Source organism: Bubalus bubalis, chromosome 17, assembly GCF_019923935.1.
Source record: "Bubalus bubalis isolate 160015118507 breed Murrah chromosome 17, NDDB_SH_1, whole genome shotgun sequence".
In the NCBI taxonomy this organism is placed as follows: Eukaryota; Metazoa; Chordata; class Mammalia; order Artiodactyla; family Bovidae; genus Bubalus; species Bubalus bubalis.
In genome coordinates this window covers 66,373,896-66,396,751 of record NC_059173.1, presented here as the reverse complement: position 1 = coordinate 66,396,751, position 22,856 = coordinate 66,373,896, and the positions used below count along the sequence as shown (strand labels likewise).

The 22,856-nt window shown below is 41.8% G+C and overlaps 2 long non-coding RNA genes across 3 annotated transcripts in view; both read left to right on the top strand.

Moving 5' to 3' along the window:
* Nucleotides 1-245: 245 nt before the first annotated feature.
* Nucleotides 246-22,856, top strand: part of LOC123330017 — a 52,616-nt gene continuing 30,005 nt past the window's right edge. Inside the window, exon 1 of one of the 2 annotated variants that reach the window (XR_006545706.2) lies at nt 246-591. This is a non-coding gene — a long non-coding RNA (uncharacterized LOC123330017). The remainder of the gene's footprint in view (nt 592-22,856) is intronic. The other variant, XR_006545705.2, reaches the window with a different exon arrangement.
* LOC123330018 lies at nt 17,466-18,103 on the top strand. The gene is made up of 2 exons (XR_006545707.2): nt 17,466-17,726; nt 17,812-18,103. It is a non-coding gene; the product is annotated as an uncharacterized LOC123330018 (long non-coding RNA).

The window sequence follows — 22,856 nt, the reverse complement described above, 5'->3', positions numbered from 1 at the left end:
AAGCCTCACCTTCTATGGAGAGGAGCAGAGATTAAAAAAAGAAAAAGAACCAGCCTCTGAGAAAGATGAGCCCAGCAGTATCTCCACCCCTGGGTTCTCTGTATCCTGCGCCTGCCTGGTAGATGGAGCCCCCAGGGATGCCCCGGGCCACCAGTGACGTGCGGCTTTTCCAGAGATGGAAGGATCGGGGACCAGGTGAGCCTCTCAGTGGTGCTGAGAGCCCTTGTCCTTGGGCACAGCCTCCCTGTCTGACTTGGCACCACAGTGCACAGAGAGGACCTGGATTTAAAGGCTGGTATAGCACGTGCCCTGCAGGGAGGGGCAGGGAGCAGGCAGCAGGCGTGTGTGTGTGTGTGTGTGTGTGTGTGTATGGAGAGAATGTGAGCAATGGGAGTGGCAGGCAATGGGCAAAGGTCAAATATTAAAACAAAATTGGCTGAGGAGCTTCGGCAGGACTGACGGTGGTGAGGTGACAGCCATGAAGAGTCAGCCCGCAGGAGGAAGCAGTGCCCATCGGGGACGGGACTAAAGAGGCAGAGAGTAGAGAAAGTGAAGTTAGACTCAGCACCCATCTCTGCGAGCAGATGCGAGGTTTGTAGCAGCCCCATAAAATCGTAGGCCAGCCAGTCATAAAACTATATTATGATATTACAACAACGTGGCTGCAGAAAGCGTCAGTGACAATGTGTTGCCTGTGGCCAGTTTCCATTTTAATTCCGCAGTGATGTGACTGAAATTAGAAGCGTGCCATGAGGCCACAGAAAGGGGCCTGTTCTTAAAGTAACCTCGGAGCAATTTCCTGACCCAAAGTAAAGTCAAGGGGTGAAAAAGTGGCGGAGGAAAGTGGGGGACGTTTGCTTGGGTGGATGAGATTTTAAGTCACAGGGACTTCCCTGGTGACCCCATGGTTAAGATTTCACCTTCCATTGCAGGGTATGCGGGTTCAATCCCTGGTCAGAGAGCTAAGATCCCACATGCCTTGGAGCCAAAAAACCAAAAGATAAAATAAAAGCAATATTGTAACAAACTCAATAAAGATTTTTTAAATGGTCCACATCAAAAAAAATCTAAAAAGAAAACAGTCATAAGAGCTGTGAGGGGAGAGCCTCCAGGGGACACCTCCCTTACACAGAGAGCGCTTAGATTCCTTAGAGACTGGAGTCCTCTGACCAAGAAATTTGCCCTTGTGTCTGTGGCCTTTCCTTTTTCTTCTCTCTGACACCCTTCCTCTGTAGCATTTTCAGTGCAGCTCCAGCCAAGTCTGCTATTTATAAAGCAGGAGCAATTTTACCACAGGGCGTGGTGTTTAATTTGAAGAGACGTCAAAGAGTGAGGGGCAGATGGCTGAGCCAGCCGAGCCTCTCGGTGACCTTGATGGGACACCCAAGCCCACACGTTCATCCTGAACTTCCTCCAGCAGATTCTGAGTTGATCAAGCTCTGGGGAAGAAAGGATGAATTGATAATCCAGGTGCCTGCTTATTAATTTCTAGTGGATCTATGGGTAGCTTCTGAATGACACCAGTTCAGATGATCCATTCTAGAAAATTGTTCAAGAGATTTGCAATATATATCACAAAATCACTTGGATTTCGAAGGTCTCAAATCTTTTGGGGGGACATAATTCAACCTGCAGGCTTCTCAGGTGGTGCCAGTGATAAAGAATCCCACCTGCCAGTGCAGGAGACACAAGAGACTCGGGTTCAACCCCTGGGTTGGGAGGATCCCCTGAAGTAGAGTATTTATTCTTGCCTGGAAAATTCCATGGACAGAGGAGACTAGCTGGCTATAGTCCATGGAGTGACAGAGAGTCAGACAAGATCAAGTGACTAAGCAGTGATTCAACCTATAACTGTAGTGATAATACACTAGTAATACCACATTGTGGTCCAATTAAACATGAAGCATCAATTCAGTTAGGAAAGGCTGAAGGCCAAAGAAGGGGGCAGCAGAGAATGAGATGGTTAGATAGCAGATTCAGTGGGACATGAATTTGAGCAAACTCTAGGAGTTAGTGGAGGACAGAGGAGCCTGGAACGCTGCAGTCCATGGGGTCACAAAGAGTCAGAGACGACTTAGCAACTAAACAAAAACAATAATTCAGTATCTAGTATTATCTGCCATGGAGGCAGGTTTTGAGGTAACCAGGAGTAAGGACCTTTCCTGCCCTCAAAGGTCCCACTGTCTATAACAAGCGTATATATGAGTAACTTACTTGGATTTCTTCACTCACGCAAGAAAGAAGTTTAAAACATTGAATACATTGATGCCTAGGTTCTACCCCTGACCAGTGAAACTAAAGTCCCGGGGATGGGGCCAGCAATATTTGTATTTTTTAATAGTTCCCCAGGTATGATGGTCAATTTTACATACTGACATGACTGGGCCACAGGGTACCTGGATATTTGGTCAAACATCATCCTGGTGTTTCTCTGAGGGTTGAAGGTCTGAATAAAACAAAAATTCTGACCCTCTCCTGAATAAGAGAAAATTCCTCCAGCCTAGTTCCTCATGCTAGGACATTTTTTTCCCCTGTCTTTAAACTTGAACTGAAACATCAGCTCTTTCCCGATCTTGAGTCTGCTGCCCTTTGGACCTGAACCACACCATTGACTCTCCTGGGTCTCCAGCTTGCTGACCACATTGATTCAGACTTGTCAGCCCTCATAATCCTGTGGCTGAATGTCTTGTTTTAGGTGTGTGTATCTATGCTACTGCTGCTAAGTCACTTCAGTCGTGTCCGACTCTGTGTGACCCCATAGACGGCAGCCCACCAGGCTCCCCCATCACTGGGATTCTCCAGGCAAGAACACTGGAGTGGGCTGCCATTGCCTTCTCCAATGCATGAAAGTGAAAAGTGAAAGTGAAGTCGCTTAGTCATGTCCGACTCTAGCGACCCCATGGACTGCAGCCTTCTGCAGGCTCCTCCATCCATGGGATTTTCTAGGCAAAAGTACTGGAGTGGGGTGCCATTGCCTTCTCCGGTGTGTATCTATATGTGTATATTTATGTGTGTGTGTGTGTGTGTAGATCCTTTGGAGAACCAGGTGATCTTAATATGCAACCAGCGTTAAGAGACACTTAACCTATAAATAACAAGACAAAGGAATGATTGATTCTGCCTGGGGAGGAGACTTCATAAAAGCTATCACATTTGAGCTGGGCCAGAAAGAATGAGCAGTATTTGCCTTGCCAAGCAGATGGGGTTAGAGGAAAGAGTTTTAGCAAAGGAAGCAAAGAAGAAAGGGTGGAAAGGAGGAGGAATAATTGGAGATGAAGCTAAAATGGAAGAGTTGGGAGGGACCTGATTCTGACCTGCTGCAAATATCAGTAGCATGACTCAGTAAATCAGAGAATATTGAAACATATTACATTAGCAAGTAATGTGCCGTTTCTGCATTTTAGGAAGACAAATCTGAAAACTATGTAAAAGAGACTGAAAGTGAGGGGGACCAATTAAGACAGTGTTATAGCAGTCCATAGCAGGCAGTGTTAAAAGCCTGCTATGGACTGAATGTTTGTGTCAAATTCATATCTTGAAACCCTATCCCCCAAATGGTGATATTAGGAGGTGAGGCCTTTGGGAGATAATTAGATTTCCATGAGTTCACGATGCTACTGAACTCAGTCTGGCTCCTCAACACAAAAATCCATACCTGGGAGGCAGTTTTAGGTAAAAGGAAAGTTGTTTTTAATTAGAATGCTGGCAATCTAGGGAGAAGATGGACTCATATCCCCCAAAAACCAACTCCCAGGATTCTGCTCAGCCAGGAAAGTTTTAGAGGGAAAGGGGGAACTAATTTTAGTTAATCATTGACACAGGGGGTCAGACTGGTTGCCATTTCCCACCGCATGTGGACTCATCAATTTCTTGTGGTCTTTCTTTAGATATTATTGTGTTCACATGGTTTGCAGGATTCCTGAAGGGAGAAGTTAGGGAAGAGATCTGGTCATCTGTTAATTCTTTGTTTCTACTTATTTGATCTATGGAAAGAGCCAACAGGTTAGACAAGGTATTGTGTGATCAAAAGATTTGAAAGGTGCGCCAGGGCCAGAGATGAGTAGAACATGGGGGTGCCTCGTTTAAGATTAGTTACTACATGGCTCTGCTAGAGAGACAGGACAAAGGAGTTTTCTGCTGAGGCTGGTTTCCGGCAGCGACGAGGGTGGGGCCCCTCTGGTTGAACTAGTGCCCTTGTAAGCGGAGGAAGCCACACCAGAGCACTCGCTCCCTACCGTGTTCAGATGCAGCAAGAAGGCGGCCATCTGTAAGACAGGAAGGGGGCTTCCACCAGGGCCTTCCTAACCTGTAAAACTATGAGAAATAAATGTCTGCTGTTCCAACCACCCAATCTTTGGTACTTTTTTATAGCAGCCCAAACTAAGAAAAATTCCAAGCAAGATATGGCATGACCCCAGACTCAAGAAAAACAGAGGGTTTTTTTTTTCTTTTTGCATGTTTCAGAGCTAGTCAATGGGATGATAAAGACGGAGAACTCCAGTGTTTACCCTAAAACTGAGGAAGAGTGTGCAAGAAGGGAATAAACTTAGAATTCAGAAAATATTGAAGAAGATGGAGGTAGGAACATCTATCCTTCCCCTGGAAGTCAAAAGGAAGGATTTAATATTTGCTAAATAATAATCTAATATAAAACAAAAAAGACAATTATCCAGTAAGTAGAGGGAAATCAGAGAAGAGATAACCTTGGTCATCCCTGGGGCAAGTAATGAATAATCTAAAATGTTACCTTTCATTTTAAATCAACAATGAATATATAATGAAACAGAAGGGAAAATTAGCATACATTTTAAAGATTAAAAGGAGAATGCCAGGAAATGTGTTTGCGGGTACGTTTAGAACTAAAAAGGATTTGGGTCCTGCGTTCTTTTCCTTTGCCATTAGAGTCGCTGTGTTGGGAGAGTCTGAGCTGGTTCTTCTTGAAGAAATCAGACCCATTTCTGAGAAAGTGCTCAGAAAATTCAGCTGAGCAAACTACCCTTTGCGTCTAAATTCCAACCTAGGGATTTAGAGCAATCATGGTAGTCCAGAGACTTCTTCTTTTTTTTTTTTTTGAAGAAAAGTAATATCTAAGAAGAAATTTGGCATTTAGCAAAACTCATGAATCTTGCTGCTTCCCAGGATTTCTTTCATTTCTTTAGAGAGAGATTATTCAGTTTCACAAAACGCTTTCTTCTATTAAAAGCCTATAAAGCAAAAGAAACACCTTTCCGTCAGCTGAAGTGAATTCAAATAAGTAGCTGTCTGGTCATCCCATCAAGGCTTTCCATTGACTCTTTGATCAGTCACGACCCAGTATACTTTGTCTAAAAATACAGCAAAACCTCATTTTCTGAGGCCTGCTCATTGAAAATTGGTGTCTACCTTTTCAAAGTTTCCTTTCGTTATAAAACAAGTGTGGTTCCTTATCTTGCCCCTTCTTTAGGAGAGAGCCCAGAACATTCAGACAGCCCTTGTGGATGGTGTGATCACTGGGATCACTGTGTCCTCAATGGCCGGGGTTCAATGACTCTAAGATTCTGGAGTCTCAAAAGGACTGCCAGAATGGATGCTCTGTCTCACCTCTCCTGACAGTTCATTACACTGATGGGCCTATAGAACATCCCTCCTCATGAGCCCATGTCCTGGAATTCATGCCCTGTCTACTCCCCTCCAGTTGAATCTGGGCAAAACCTGCGGCTTGCTTTCATCAAGAGAATGTGGCGGAAGAGGTGAGGTTCTGTTTCAGGACCAAGCCTTACAAAGGCCGGGCAACTCCCGTTTCTGCAGTCGTGGGAAGCCTGAGGTGCTAGGTAAGATGTCTGGCTTCTCTGCTGGAGGGTTCATTTGGAAAACATGAGGTCCTGAGCTCTCAAGGAGAGGAAGAAAGAAAAAGAGAGAAACCCAGCCATTCCAGCATCCCAACTTTGCCAACCCAGAGCTGCCTGGCTCACTCAATGAAGTTACATGAGGACAGCAAAAGAAGCACCCAGTTGAATATAGCCTAATGGCAAAATCATAAGCAAGTAAAGTGATTGATGTTCTTAATCACTAAGTTGGCGGGGGGGTTGGGGGGGAGCAGTTTGTCGTATAGGAGTAGATAACCAAAAAACAAATACAACTATGATTCTATAAAACAGAGGTTGGCAAGGATTGTGTGATATGCCAAGGATCTGACCCTTTTCCTTATAGAGGTGATAAAAGTTAGAACTGCTCATTTACCCAACATATTAATCTTGTCTTTTTATTCTGCATTTTTGATGCTGATGACAGAAAGACTGCCCCTCCCTGGAATAGCCAATTCTTAGGGATTATAAAGGGCTCCACACCTTTCATATGGAAACCAACTAATCCAGAGCCCAAACTCCCAACCACCTCCTTTAGAGGGTGCTCATACTCAGGGCTCATGCGCTGGGCCACTATACACCTGCCCTAATCACACCAGAGCCGAGAATTAGAAAACTAGGGGCAGCCGCTATGCCTCAGGACCCACTGAAATCATTCAAACTACCCAATTCTAAGTCGAACTACCCTACTTCACCAATTCTTTCATGCATACCAGAAAAGACTCTTGTCCAAGTTTTCCCCTTCTCCTTCCTGACTAACTCTAGCGCCTCCCTGCACAGCCCCTGGAGCATGGATGTCCCCTCCTCTAGGAATATGTGAGTACAACAAACTATTTTCAATGGCAATCATAGCCTAATCTATCAGCCTTGCTGCAGCTAAATAATAAAACCTATATAATAAGGCAGAGGCTTGTGAGTATAGGTGAGAGGATAAATATGGCCAGTGTAGCTTTCACATGGAGAAGGCAATGGCACCCCACTCCAGCACTCTTGCCTGGAAAATCCCATGGATGGAGGAGCCTGGTGGGCTGCAGTCCATGGGGTCGCTAAGAGTCGGACATGACTGAGTGACTTCACTTTCACTTTTCACTTTCATGCATTGGAGAAGGAAATGGCAACCCACTCCAGTGTTCTTGCCTGGAGAATCCAAGGGACAGAGGAACCTGGTGGGCTGCCGTCTATGGGGTCGCACAGAGTCGGACATGACTGAAGCGACTTAGCAGCAGCAGCAGTTGCTCTCGTAGGAAGCAAAAATGGATAAAGCAGAGGTGATTGCAAAGGACCACCCTGTAACACTGTGCCACAAAAAAACAGTAACTAGTATTTTTGAATGCTCCTCATTAATCTTCAAGATAAGTCTAAAAGGTGGGTTTTACTGTTTCCTTTATCCAGAAGTGAAAATCAAAGCTTAGATTAAATAACATGCCACAAGTGAAGTGGCAGAACTAGGAGTCCAACTCAGTCTTGCTGGATTTGGAGACCAGAACTATTCTCCTATGGCTCCCCCGGTGACTCAGTAGTAAAGAATCCACCTGCAATGCAGGAGATGCGCAGAATTGGGTTCAATCCCTGGGTCAGGAAGATCCCCCTGGAGAAGGAAATGGCAACCCACTCCAGTATTCTTGCCTGGGAAATTCCATGGATAGTGGATCCCGGCAGGCTACAGTCCATGGGGTCATAAACGAGTTGGACACAACTTAGCAACTAAACAACAACATTCTCCTATGCTGTCCCAATAGTCTTCCCCAAGGGTCGTCATAGTTTACCAAGCCTTCCTACATGTCATATGACTTAGTAGGCTTATCATACTGAATTTTTGAACAAATGAGTTTTATCTTCTTTAATTACCTTTTTCTGATTATAAAATAATAACTCACTGACAATTTGAAATGTAAGGAAGAAATTTTAAATCACTCCTACAAGTACTCAGAGATAACCACTGTTAACATTTTGGTGTATGTCCTTATGATCTTTTTCCATACCTATAACTGATATTGTATGTTTTCCAAAATTTGTATTAAACTCACTATATCTTATAACCTACCTTCATTTTAAGCAAAATATATTGTGAGCATTTTACTGTGACATTAATTATTCTACTAAGATCAGATCAGATCAGATTAGTCACTCAGTCGTGTCCGACTCTTTGCAACCCCATGAATCGCAGCACGCCAGGCCTCCCTGTCCATCACCAACTCCCAGAGTTCACTCAGACTCATGTCCATCGAGTCAGTGATGCCATCCAGCCATCTCATCCTCTGTCATCCCCTTCTCCTCCTGCCCCCAATCCCTCCCAGCATCAGAGTCTTTTCCAATGAGTCAACTCTTCGCATGAGGTGGCCAAAGTACTGGAGTTTCAGCTTTAGCATCAGTCCTTCCAAAGAAATCCCAGGGCTGATCTCCTTCAGAATGGACTGGTTGGATCTCCTTGCAGTCCAAGGGACTCTCAAGAGTCTTCTCCAACACCACACTTCAAAAGCATCAATTCTTCGGCGCTCAGCCTTCTTCACAGTCCAACTCTCACATCCATACATGACCACAGGATAAACCATAGCTTTGACTAGATGAACATTTGTTGGCAAAGTAATGTCCCTGCTTTTGAATATGCTATCTAGGTTGGTCATAACTTTCCTTCCAAGGAGTAAGCGTCTTTTTATTTCATGGCTGCAGTCACCATCTGCAGTGATTTTGGAGCCCAGAAAAATAAAGCCTGACACTGTTTCCACTGTTTTCCCATCTATTTCCCATGAAGTGGTGGGACTGGATGCCATGATCTTCATTTTCTGAATGTTGAGCTTTAAGCCAACTTTTTCACTCTCCATTTTCACTTTCATCAAGAGGCTTTTGAGTTCCTCTTCACTTTCTGCCATAAGGGTGGTGTCATCTGCATATCTGAGGTTATTGATATTTCTCCCGGCAATCTGATTCCAGCTTGTGTTTCTTCCAGTCCAGCGTTTCTCATGATGTACTCTGCATATAAGTTAAATAAACAGGGTGACAATATACAGCCTTGACGAACTCCTTTTCCTATTTGGAACCAGTCTGTTGTTCCATGTCCAGTTCTAACTGTTGCTTCCTGACCTGCATACAAATTTCTCAAGAGGCAGATCAGGTGGTCTGGTATTCCCATCTCTTTCAGAATTTTCCACAGTTGATTGTGATCCACACAGTCAAAGGCTTTGGCATAGTCAATAAAGCAGAAATAGATGCTTTTCTGGAATTCTCTTGCTTTTTCCATGATCCAGCGGATGTTGGCAATTTGATCTCTGGTTCCTCTGCCTTTTCTAAAACCAGCTTGAACATCAGGAAGTTCACGGTTCACATATTGCTGAAGCCTGGCTTGGAGAATTTTGAGCATTACTTTACTAGCGTGTGAGATGAGTGCAATTGTGCGGTAGTTCGAGCATTCTTTGGCATTGCCTTTCTTTGGGATTGGAATGAAAACTGACTTTTCCAGTCCTGTGGCCACTGCTGAGGTTTCCAAATTTGCTGGCATATTGAGTGCAGCACTTTCACAGCATCATCTTTCAGGATTTGGAATAGCTCAACTGGAATTCCATTACCTCCACTAGCTTTGTTTGTAGTGATGCTTTCTAAGGCCCACTTGACTTCACATTCCAGGATGTCTGGCTCTAGGTCAGTGATCACACCATCGTGATTATCTGGGTCGTGAAGATCTTTTTTGTACAGTTCTTCTGTGTATTCTTGCCACCTCTTCTTAATATCTTCTGCTTCTGTTAGGTCCATACCATTTCTGTCCTTTATTGAGCCCATCTTTGCATGAAATGTTCCTTTGGTATCTCTGATTTTCTTGAAGAGATCTCTAGTCTTTCCCATTCTGTTGTTTTTCTCTATTTCTTTGCATTGATCGCTGAGGAAGGCTTTCTTACCTCTTCTTGCTATTCTTTGGAAATCTGCATTCAGATGTTTATATCTTTCCTTTTCTCCTTTGCTTTTCGCTTCTCTTCTTTTCACAGCTATTTGTAAGGCCTCCCCAGACAGCCATTTTGCTTTTTTGCATTTCTTTTCTATGGGGATGGTCTTGATCCCTGTCTCCTGTACAATGTCACGAACCTCATTCCATAGTTCATCAGGCACTCTATCTATCAGATCTAGGCCCCTAAATCTATTTCTCACTTCCACTGAATTTTAAATGGCTAATTTCTGGTTTTCTAGTTTATAATTACCCATTTATATATAATACCCATTTATTAACCCTCCATTATGTGAATTGTTTCATTTTTTTAGTATTTATTTGTTTATTTGGCTGCACCACGTCTTAGTTAATGGCATGCAAACTCTTCGTTGCAGCGTGTGGGATCTAGTTCCTTGACCAGGGATCAAACCTGGGTCTCCTGCATTGGGAGCACAGAGTCTTAGCCCCTGGGCCATGAGGGTAGTCCCTGTGAATTATTTCTAATACTTTTCTATGAAAATTCTCTGATTAATATCCTCATATTTACTTAGTCATTACTTTTATGAACAGCTCTGATATCTTAGAATAAATTCCTAGATGTAAATTGCTGAGTCAAAGAACATGCACATTTTTAAGACTTCTCATACTTAGAAAATTTTATTGAAGTATAGTTGATGACAATATTACATAAATTACAGGTGTACAACATAGTGATTCACAATCTTCACATGTTATATTCCATTAATAGGTACTACAAAATACTGGCTATATTCCCTGTGTTATACAATACATCCTCATAGCTATTTTATACCTAATGATTTATATCTCTTTATCCCACACTCCTATCTTTGCCCATTCCCCACCCCTCTCCCTGCTGTTTATCATTACTTTTTTTGCTATGTCTGTAACTTTTGACACTCATTTATCAAATTTCTCTGCAAAAATTTCCCACTTATCACAGAGCCCTTTGTGAATTTTTTTGTTTATGTTTTGGGTTTTTTTTTTTTTTAAATAAACCTTTAGCCAGACCCTTCAAGAAAAAAAAATGGAGAGGACCTAAATCAATAAAACTATAAGTATATATATTCATTTTTCAGATTCTTTTCCCTTGTGTTATATAGTACATCTTGTTAGTTACCTACTTTATATATACTGCATGCTAATTCCAACTCCTAATTTACTCCCCCCTTTGGTATCCATGTTTGTTTTCTGTATCTGTGAGTCTACTTCTGTTTTGAGAATAAGTTTATTTGCATCTTTTTTTTTTTTAGATTTCACATATAAGCAATATCATGCCATATTTGTTTTTCTTTGTGGGGCTTATTTCATTTAGTATGATAATCTCTAGTGTAGCCATGTTGCTACATGTGGCATTATTTCATTCTTTATTATGGCTGAGTAGTATTCCATTGTCAGAGAAGGCAATGGCACCCCACTCCAATACTCTTGCTTGGAAAATCCCATGGACGGAGGAGCCTGGTAGGCTGCAGGCCATGGGGTCGCACAGAGTCGGACACGACTGAAGCGACTTAGCAGCAGCAGCAGTATTCCATTGTATGTATATACTATACCATCTTTAGCCATTCTTCTGTCAGTGGAGACTGAAGTCGCTTCCCTGTCTTGACTATTGTAAATTGTACTGCGTGTATCTTTTCAGATTATAGTTTTCTCCAGATATATGCTCAGGAATAGGATTGCAGGATCATATGTTAATTCTATTTTTAGTTTTTTTAAGGGACCTCTATACATCCTCCATAGTGACTGTACCCACTTTACATTCCAATCAAGAGTATGGGATGATTCCTTTTCCTCTACGCGCTCTCCAAATGTAGACTTTTCAATGATGGACTTTCTGGCCTAAGTGAAGTGATATCTCATTGTAGTTTTTATTTGCATTTCTCTAATAATTAGTGATGTTGAATGAGCACTTTTTTATGTGCCTGTTGGCCATTTGTGTGTCTTCTTTGGAGAAATGTCTATTTAGATATTCTGCTTATTTTCTAATTGCCATTTTTTTTAAGTTAAATATGGAGCTGTATGAGTTATTTGTGTATTTTGAAAATAAATCCATCAGTCTTATCCTTTTCTCTCATTCTGTAGGTTGTCTTTTTGTTTTATATATAGTTTCCTTTGCTGAACAAAGTCTTTTGAATTTAATTGGGTCCCTTTTGTTTATTTTTGTTTTTATCTCCATTACTCTAGGAGACAGATCCAAAAAGATATTGACGTAATTTATGTCAAAGATTGTTCTGCCTGTTTTCCTCTAGGAGTTTTATAGTATCCAGTCTTACATTTAGGTCTTTAATCTACTTGCAGTTTATTTTTGTATATGGTGTTAGAGAATGTTCTAATCTCATTCTTTTACATGTAGCTATCCAGTTTTCCCAACACCACTTATTGAATAGATTTTCTTTTCTCCGTTGTATGTTCTTGCTTCTTTTTTGTAGATAATTGGCCATAGATATGTGGGTTTATTTCTGGACCTTCTATCCTGTTACACTGATCTGTTTGTCTGCGATTGTGGCGGCGCCATACTGTCTTGATTACTGCAGCTTTGTAGTACAGTCTGAAGCCAAGGAGCCTGAATCCTCCAGCTTCAGTATTTTTCCTCAAGGTTGTTTTGGCTCTTTGGGGTCTTTTGTGTTTCTACACAAGTTTTAAAAAATTGTGTTCTAGTTCTGTGAAAAATGCCAATGGTAATTTCATAGAGGTTGCATTAAATCTGTTGATTGTCTCGGATAATATAGTCAATTTAACAATAATGACTCTTCCAATCCAAGAACATGGCATATCTTTCCATTGGTTTTTGTGGTCTTCAGTTTCTTTCATCAGCATCTTATAGTTTTCAGAGTACAGGTTTTTGCCTCCTTAGGTAGGTTTATTCCTAGGTATTTTTTTTTCATTGTGATAATAAATGGGATTATTAATTTCTCTTTCTGATATTTTGTTGTTAGTATATAGAAATGCAATAGATTTCTGTGTATTAATTTTGTATACTACAACTTTATTGAATTCATTGATGAACTGCAGTGGTTTTCTAGAAGTGTCTTTAGGATTTTTCTATACATAGTACCATGTTATTTGCAAACAGTGACATTTTTACTTCTTTCAAAGTTGGATCCTTTTACTTTTTTATTTTTCTTCTCTGATTGCTGTGGCTAGGATTGCCAAAACTATGTCTAATAAAAGTTGTGAGAGTGGACATCCTTGTCTTGTTCCTGATCCTGGAGGAAGTGCTTTCAGCTTTTCACCATTAAGTATGATTTTAATTGCAGGTTTTTCACATGGCCTTTATTATGTTGAGGAATGTTCCTTTTATGTCCATTTTATGAAGAGCTCTTTTTTTATCATAAATGGATGTTGAATTTTATCAAAAGCTTTTTCTGCATCTATTGATATAATCATGCTTTTTATTGTTCAATTCGTTGATGTGATTGTTTGATTTTGTGGATATTGAAAAATCTTTTCATTCCTAGGATAAATCCCACTTGGCCATGGTGTTTGCATCCTTTTAATGTACTGTTGTTGAATTTGGTTTGTTAATATTTGTTGAGAATTTTTGCACCTATGTTCATCAGTGATGTTGTCCTATAATTTTCTCTTTTGTAGTATCTTTGTCTGGTTTTGGTATCAAAGTGATGGTGGTTGTCTCACAGAATGAGTTTGGATGTGTTTCTTCCTTTGCAATTTTTTGGAATAGTTTCAAAAGAATAGCTGTTAACTGTAATCTAAATGTTTGGTAGAGTTTGCCTGTGAAGTCATCTGCTCTTGAACTTTTGTTGGGAGTTGTAAAACCACAGATTCAATTAAAGTATTGAAAGTACTTGAAACTGGTCTGTTCATATTTTCTATTTCTTCCAGCTAAGTCTTGGGAGATTGTATCTTTCAAAGAATTTATCCGTTTCATCTAGGTTTTTCCTTTTATTGGCCTTGAAATAGTCTTTTATGGTAGTTTGTATTTCTGTGGGGTAAACTGTAACTTCTTTTTCATTTCTAGTTTTATTAATTTGGGCCCTCTTCATTTTTTTCTTGATGAGTCTGGCTAAAGATCTATCAATTTTGCTTATCTTTTCAAAGAAGCAGCTTTTAGTTTCATGGATCTTTTTCTATTGTTTTCTTCATCTGTTTCATTTCTTTCTGCTCTAATCTTTGTAATTTCTTTCCCTCTACCAACTTTAGGTTTTGTTTGTTCTTCTTTCTCTCCGTGCTTTAGTTATAATGTCAGGTCTTTCATTTGAGACTTTTCTTATTTCCTGAGGTAAGCTGTATCACTATAAGCTTCTCTCTTAGAACTCCTTTTGCTGCATCCCACAGGTTTTGGATCATCATGTTTTCATTTTCACTTGTCTCTAGTTTTTTTTTTTTTTTTTTTCTTTTTGAAAATTTAATTTAATTTTCCGTTGATTGCTTGGTAGCATATTGTTTAGCCTCTACATGATTGTGTCTTTTGCAGTTCTTTTTCTTATAGTTGATTTCTAATCTGATAGCAGTATTTTTGGAAAAGATGCTTAAAATGATTTCAGTTCTCTTAAATTTACCAAGGCCTCTTTTATGACCCAGCATGTTATTTATCCTAGAGAATGTTCCATGGGCACTTGAAAAGAATGCATATTCTGCTATTTTTTGATGGGATGCTCTATAAATATCAATAGAATCCATTGGTCTAATGTGTCATTTAAGGCCTATGTCTCCTTATTGATTTTCTGTCTGGATGATCTGTGCATTGATATAAGTAGAGTTTAAAGTCACCCACTGTTACTGCGTTACTGTCAGTTTCTCTTTTTATATCTGTTAACATTTCCCTTATATATTAAGGTGCTCCTATGTTGGGTGCATAAAAATTTGCAATTGCTCTATCTTCTTCTAGGATGGACCCCCTGATTATTATGTAGTGTCCTTCTTTGTCTCTTGTAGCAATAGGTATTTTAAAGTCTATTTTGTCTGATTTAAGTATTGCTACTCCAGCTTTCTTTTGATTTTCATTTGCATGGAATACTTTTTTCTACCCCTTCCCTTTCAGTCTGTATGTGTCTCCAGACCTGAAGCAGATCTCTGGTAGACAGCATCCATACAGGCCTTGTTTTTGTATCCATTCAGCCAGTCTGTGTCTTTTGATCGGCACATTTAATCCCTTTACATTTAACACAATCATTGATATGTCTTCTTATTGCCATTTTACTGTTCTGGATTTGTTTTTAGATTTTTTTTTTCCTTTTGTATTTTTTCTCTTCTCTTTGATGACAGTCTTGGTGTTCTGTTTGGGTTCATTTTCTTTTTTCTTTTTTTGGTCACACCATGTGACATGTGACCTTAGTTCAAAGGATGAAAACTTGCTCCCTGTGGTGGAAGCATGAAGTCTTAACCCCTGGACCACCAGGGAAGTCCCTCTTTTTTCTTTTTTGAGTGTATATCTATTATAGATTTTTGGTTTGTGATTACCAAGAGGCTTTGGTATAGCAATATATATATATATATACTATATTATATATATATATAATTATGTTTTAAGTTGTTGATATCTGAATTTCAAATGCATTTAAAATATCCTGCGTTTTTACTCTCCTCCTCTTTACTGACTTTGATATCATATTTACATATGGATGACTTCATATCTTTACTGTACATTTGCCTTTCCCAACAAGCTTTCCTGTTTTATAATTTTCTTCTTTCTAGTAGTGGCCTTTTCTTTTCTGCTTACAGGGATTCCTTTAGTATTTGTTGTAAAGGTGGCTTGGAGGTCCTGAATTCTTTTTAGGTTTTGCTTTTCTGTAAAGCTTTTGATTTCCTCATCAAATCTGAAATACAAGCTTTGCTGGGTATTCTTGGTTGTATTCCCTTCCATCACTACCTTCTGGCCTGGAGAGTTCCTGCTGAAAAATCAGCTGACAGTCTTACGGGGATTCCCTTGTATGTCACTTATTGCTTTTCCCTTGTTGCTTCTAATATTTTCTCTTGGTCTTTAACTTCTGTCAGTTTGACTCCTATGTGTCTTGGTGTGTTTCTCCTTGAGTTGACCCTGTACAGGACTCGGTGCTTCCTGGACTTGGGTGACTGTTTCCTTTCCCATGTTAGGGAAGCTTTCACATGACCACCTGTATTGCTTAAATGACAGGTTTCTGTGTGTCCCACAAACATTTTCAAATATACTGTGAGGAACCTGTGTACAGTAAGTCTGGAGAGAGAAAGCCAACAAGCAGTGCAATGCGTAGACTTCAGTAAAGAAAGAGTGACTGAAAGTGGTACAATTGTATCTGACTGTAAAGAACTGGAGCAGTGCAGAGTCCCAAACTGCAAATAGGGGGCTGAATTGCTTGCCTGCATGCCTAGGCAAAGGAAAGAACTACTTACTGGGTGTGATTAAAGTGTCCCCCAGACAGCTTTCTGCTTCCAAATGCCACCCCCCCACCCCAGCCTTTTGTTGTATGCCCTAAATTCTAAGCAGTAACACCGTTGGTTGCAAGCTGAAAGGTCCCTGTTAAGATGCAAATAGACAGAGCTGGAAAGGCTAACATCTTAAACCATTAGGAGTATTAACAAGCTAGCTTCTCAAGTAGCTGGGGTCACCTAGAGAGGCCCCAAGCAAAGGAGACCTGAGTATGCAGTGTTATACAGAAGGCAAAGGGTAGAGTGGGTAGAGGAAATGTCCTGGATGATTTGGAGGCAGAGGATGGCTCTGGTGGCAAAAGGGACAACATAGGGTGATTTCTGAGGTGGTGAGAGGCTTCAAGAGCAGTGTTCATTGGGGCTAGGCAAGTCACTGGACATGTTGGATCATTGGACTAAGATCTAGAGTTCCATTCCTGGCTGGTCTCTTAATCATGCTGGTTCAGAGCAGAGATCACATCTATGGCTTCTACTTGGTGCCACTCACAGAACTTCTAGCAAACAAATTATCCAGTGGGCACTCAGCTTACCCCTTCCTTCTCCAGGTGTATCTGCCCTGTCACATGCATTAACAAGGCCCTGGCTCTATCAGGGGCACCTCTGAGGAGACTGTCCTGTGTTGCAGGAAGGCACTAAATAGCCTCTTAATTGGCACATTGTTGTCAGTATTATTACGGCTTTTTCTTCACTCCTGTCTCTGGATTATGGTAATTTTTTTAGTCATGTATTTTAATCAGAGTTGAAGTCTCTGAGCTGCTGACAGCTCAAGAGAGCTGTAACTGCTGTAAGATTGACTTCACACTGTCACAAAATCATAACACAAGGAGAAAACTGGAGATCCTCACAAGCCTCCTCCTGCCAATTAAAACCAAAGCACCTTTCTAAACAGCAGGCTTCTTTTTCAGGCTCCACACACAAGGGAGGAAGGCACAGGGCAACTACTTCCCCAAGCTCCTCCTCCCTGCAGAGTTCAACCCAGGGAAACGCTGATCCTGGCAAGGGCGGTCCTAGAAGCAGACACTGCAATTTCACTAATGGTAACTACAGGAAGCCAGAAATCATTGCTGTGACACGCTGAGGCTCTTACACAGCATCAGGCTCTGTTGAGGTCCTCTGGCCTGGCAGGGCCTCCTCCCAGATGTTGTTCATGATCACTCATCTGAACGGCCACCGTGGACCAGAGTGAATGGGGTAGCCATCCTCTTTGGAGGTGATGAGACGGAGGCAGCCAGACCCCTGACCTTGCCTTCTTGTCATCACGTGTGTGGAAGTCCCCTCCTGACCAAATGCAATGCTGACTGCAAGGCACCTAGCATTAGGGCATGTGTTTAGGCAGAGATCACTACATCTTTTTTCTGTCACCAATCTTAGACAAACCCTAGATATTGCTCTGCTCTGCCTTGAGTCCTCTTTTCTCCACGTGTAACCTCGTTCTCTTTGCTAGGACCATCATTCTTAGAACCCAGTGACCATGATCTAATTTAGGTTTGTCCTTTACGCCTAGCCAAACCTTCATTTGCCCGAGGTCCTGTTCTCAAGTAACTATCATGGAGAGTTGACCTGAAGACATTAGGCAGGATAAGGTAAGTGATGCTGCAGTAATAAACAATCCCAACATTTCAGTGGCTAAAACAAGGGTTTCTCAATTCTGTTGCCCATCCATCACAGGTTGCTAAAGGACTCTGCTCCACTGAGTTGAGTGACCCAGGCCACCATCTCAAAAGTTGAAATCATCATGAAAGGAAAGAAGGCTCTAAGTGTTTTCCTGGTAATTAAATGCACTGGCTCAAAAATTATCAATATTACTTCTACTCTCAAGTCATTGACCAGAATTAACCATATTGCTCCATCCAACCAGAAAGAAAGCAGGAAGTACAATCTTTTTCTGTGTATCCGAAGTATAGAGATATTTGGTGCATTGCATAAATGATTAACACACCAATTCATGAGTGATCACTAAGAAAGAAGGTGAAGATTCACAGAGTTACCTCTCCCACTGATACTCACTGGTATGATGATGCTTATGATGATCAAATCTCCAGTGCTGGACATGGGCAATCAGATGATGGGAACAAGGGAAGCCTCTCAATTCAGACTTCATATTTGTATGATTTGCCTTCTTGTCATCATATGTATGGCAGTCCTCTCCTGACCAATCAGGACCAGCGACAAGGCATCTAGTCTTAGGGTATGTGCTAGTTCTCAAAGTGGTTTGCCAGAGTGAATCAAAAATTATATAAACACCTGCTGATGATGACAAAGGATGTGGTGAGAACTTAAGGAAATCAGGGTAGGAAGAACTGAAAGACAAGCAGGAATCTGAAAGGGATGGTGCCATGATGAAAATGAACCTGGATGCGTGCTAAGTCACTTCAGTCATGTCCAACTCTGTGCAGCCCTACAGACTGTAGCCCTCCAGGCTCCTCTGTCCATGAGATTCTCCAGGCAAGAAAACTGGAGTGGGTTGCTGTGCCCTCCTCCAGGGGATCTTCCCAACCCAGGGATCGAACTCACATGTCTTATGTCTCCTCCACTGGCAGACAGGTTCTTTACCACTAACACCATCTGGGAAGCCCCCAAAATGTACTCAGACAAGGATAATTTTTGCTGTCGGCTGCTTGTTTTCTGGAAGCAAGAAAACAAAAATGCCAGTATGAAAATTATAACTGGAGTCTAATATGAAGCATCTGGAGAAGCATTGGGAGGAAAGTGATACATGATCTCAGAATCTGAGGCTCTGGTGGAGGAATCATGGACATGGTGAGATGGTGGTGTGGGGAGATACAGACCCTTGCTGTTCCTGGATCCAGGAGAGCAGCTGGACACCAGCAGGAACTCCAGACAAGGGCAGCAAGAAGTTGAGTCTCAGTAAACAGAAGGGAAGCAAAATAATGCTCTTGTGCCCCAGCAAATGCTATCTATGTGCCCAGGGCAAAGCCAGCCTAGGCAAAAGCAAACCCAAGTACAATCCATAGAGTGGTGTTGAGAACTTATTATCAGGACAAGAAGGGGCAGGGCGGCAATGACAGAGATGTCTATGCACCCAGGCAGCAGCTCCCGGAAAGCAGACCTGTGGCGTGGCACCACATCCCACCTGAGAGCCAATTCTGTGGGCTCTTCCTTCAGCACATGACCAAAAGGAGAGTACATGTTGCCACCACCGCCTGCCATCTTCCGCCAAGCCACTCTATTCTGATGCCTGGATTTTTGTAGCTGTAGCTTCCTAACTGGTCTCTTATTTAAACTTTTGCCTCCTGGATGTCTATTTTCTATGAAACATCCAGAATAATCCTCTTGAATAATCATTTCTCTGCTCAGTGAGAACTCCTTGTCTTCCCAATCCACTCAGAGGACCCCGAGGCTTTCCCCTGCCTTAGAAAGCCCTGCAGGATACAGTCCTCTGAATCTTATGGTACCTCACGCCCCATCACCCCTTCCTCAACCATTCAGCTTTAGTCATACCAGCATCGCTGCTTCTCTGCCAAGCCTTCCATCTCAGGGCCTTTGTACAGACTCTCCTTTCTGCCTGGAAGGCCCTTCTCTCAGTGATCGGCATCAGGCCTGGCTCCCAGGCCTCCTTGAGGGTCCCTGCTCAAATACCATATCAGTGATATCTAATGGTTACTAACTCCAGTATTCCTGCCTGGAGAATTCCATGGACAGAGGAGCCTGGTGGGTTACAGTCCATGGGGGTCACAAAGAGTTGGACATGACTGAGTGACTGACACTATAACTATTTAAAACAGCGACCTTGTTCCCAGCCCCTAAAGCCCTCTCCCCCTCAGCTATCTTTCTTTAACCAATGTTGTGTGAAATGACTCATTACATGTAGCATATTTTGTATTCTACTTGCTTAACTCCAGTGTAAGTAAGCACTAAGACGGCAGGAGAGTTTCCTGCCTGATTTGTTTACTGCTGGAAGCTCAGCATCTAGAACATGGTCTGCCACACAGTATGAGCTCCATAAGCATGTTAACCGAATAGAATGAAATTTACCCCAATCTTACCACCACACAGATTTAACATCAATGCTGCATTCAAGGGACAGACATTTCTTTCTGTTGAAATGCCCTGTGAAGATTTGGAACCTCCGCCTCCTCCTACCTGTATTGGCTGCCATGGATACAGGTTTCTTAAAGGGGTCAAGGATGGAACAGATGCTTTACATTAGCTTTTATGTCCTCCATAAAATTAACAACAAGCAAACCCCGAGGAATGGAGCTATAATTCTGTCTTGCAAGTCTGATCCAACACAGAGCGTAAGAGCTTGGCTCTTGAGGCTAAAAGCTGTTTCCAGAAACCCTCAATGAAATGTTACCTCTATAATTCACTTACTGTTATTAGCTTTATGTATGTTTACAGATAGAGCCCCCCAAAATCACTCAGCAAAACCAAAGTAAAGAAGAAAAGAAAAGCTAGTGGTTTTCATGTTTAAATTACAATCATTATGTAAGATACAATATCTTGCCACCCTACAGCACTTCTAGACGAAATATAAAATATGCTTCACAGCAAGGTAAACATAATACAATAGCTTTTTAAAAGAATGAATATTACCTAGCTCTGTCTTCAGGGATGTTATTCTCAATAGCAATATCAATTCAGAAAGAAAAGTCAAGAGAATAATGACATCTTCTTAGCCAATAGGACTCACGGATATGAACAAGATCAGCAAAAGGACTAGATGAGATCCTTGAAAGGCCTCTAAAGTTATTGTTCAACTATACAACCAAACACAATCCAATAAACCTTCATCATTTATGTCGCAGTTTCTAATGAAACTAACGTCATGAAAAAGACATCAGTGTACACATGGGTTTGGAGAGGTCTGGGATCAAATATGCCTCTTTGTTTGTTTGTTTAGTTTTAAAACCATTTAAGGCAATCAAAAATGGTTTGTTATGCTGTATGTTTGGAGAAATTCCTGAGAACAAGGTGCAGGAAGTCAGTCCTCAATATCCAGCCAGAAAGAGCTAATTTGTTTTATCAACAAACAAATGGCAGGAAGAAAAAAGAGAGAAATCTATAAATTAAAGGAGATTTAAATGTCATATCAACCCACTGGAATATATGTACCTTATTGAGATCCTATGTAAACCAATTGCAAAAAAAAAAAAAAAAAAAAAAGAGGCAATTGGGAAATTTAGAATACTGGCTGTAGAAATTTGCAAGTAAAAAGAAATGCTGGGGTGTGGACAGGGGGAGTTTGTTACAAAGAAATATTGGGGAAATGGCATTTTCCATGCACCAGACACAACCTAGATAAAGATAAGACAGATACACCTTTTCCAACCAGTGAGCTCCAACCTCACCGGAGAAGGAACACAGAGGACCTCGCAGGTTCCAATGGTGTTGATTTCTATCCACAGGGCATTTGTCTGCCACTTACGATTCATTTCACATATAGGATGCCGAGCAGCCTCCAGATGGTGTGCATAAGACTTTACAAATGTTTTTCTTGTTACAATCAGACATGACCTTTCCAATATATAAAAGTGCACACAAGAGAACTGCCCACAAGACTTCTAGAAAAATTCAGCAAATTCAATTCACCAATACTTTGGAATACCTACTATGTGTGAAACACCATTCTAGGCATTGAGGATACAAACAAGATGAACCCCTGCCTTGATGAAGCTTCTACTCTAGCGTGTCTGGTGGAGTGGAGGAGGGGCGCACAGGCAGTAAACAAAATAAGTCGATTCTATATTTTGAAGGTGATAACCACTAAGCTTCCAGGTAGAACTGGGACAGGCAGAGGAGCCTGGTGAGCGACGGTCCATAGGTTTGCAAAGAGTCAGATACGACTTAGAACACACACACATTAGTAGGAAGGAGATATTTAAGCAAAGACTTGATGGAGGCCAATACCTAGGAGAAGCGCCTTCCAAGCAGAGAAAACTGTGAGTGCTAAAGTCCTGGGGTGCAAGCTTGTCTGGCACGTGACTGGGGCAGAGTGAGCAAGAGGAGAGCAGTGGATGAGGTCAGGGAAGTAGTGGGCGCCATATTTGATAACGACGCTAGCTTTTCCCCCCGTTTGGGAACCATGGAGCAGGGTAGCAACCTGTGACCAGTATTTTGAAAGCATCACTCTGGCTACTTTGTTGAGAATGGCTGTTGCGGGGCAGGGGGCTGGGCGGGAGATGAGGGCAAAAGTAGAAGCAGGGATACCAGTGAGAAAGCTATGGCACTGATGTGGGCAGAGAAGATGGCTACCATGCTGGGACCGGAGTAGTGAGTGTGGATGATACAAGGCTGTCGGATTCTGAATGTATTTTGAAGGTATGAACCACAGGAATGGAACAACATGGGCCATTCCCACAGACTCGTGTGATCACTGTAAGTGGATCTGATCGTCTTCCAACCAGGTCAAGGGCACACCCATTAAAAAATCTCTGATGTTAATGACGATTCTGAAGAACAGTTCAGAAAAGTGGGTTCTTTTGGAAGATTGAAGACTGCATTAGAATTCGAGTTCCTGAGTCAACACAAGGCGTCACGTCTCAGTTTGAGAGGTTGGAGAGGGGCGGTCAGGCTGAGCCATTCCCGTGTTGGAAGCTGCGGCCAGCAGAGCCTCAGGGTAATATATCCATGCTCAAGTCCCAGTCTGGGAGGGGAGGCATCAGTTACCTCCTCCTCTCCTCTCCTTCTCTTTTCTTCTCCTTCCCTTTGCCTCTGCTGGGGCTCCCTGGGGCCCTTGAGGCCACAAGATG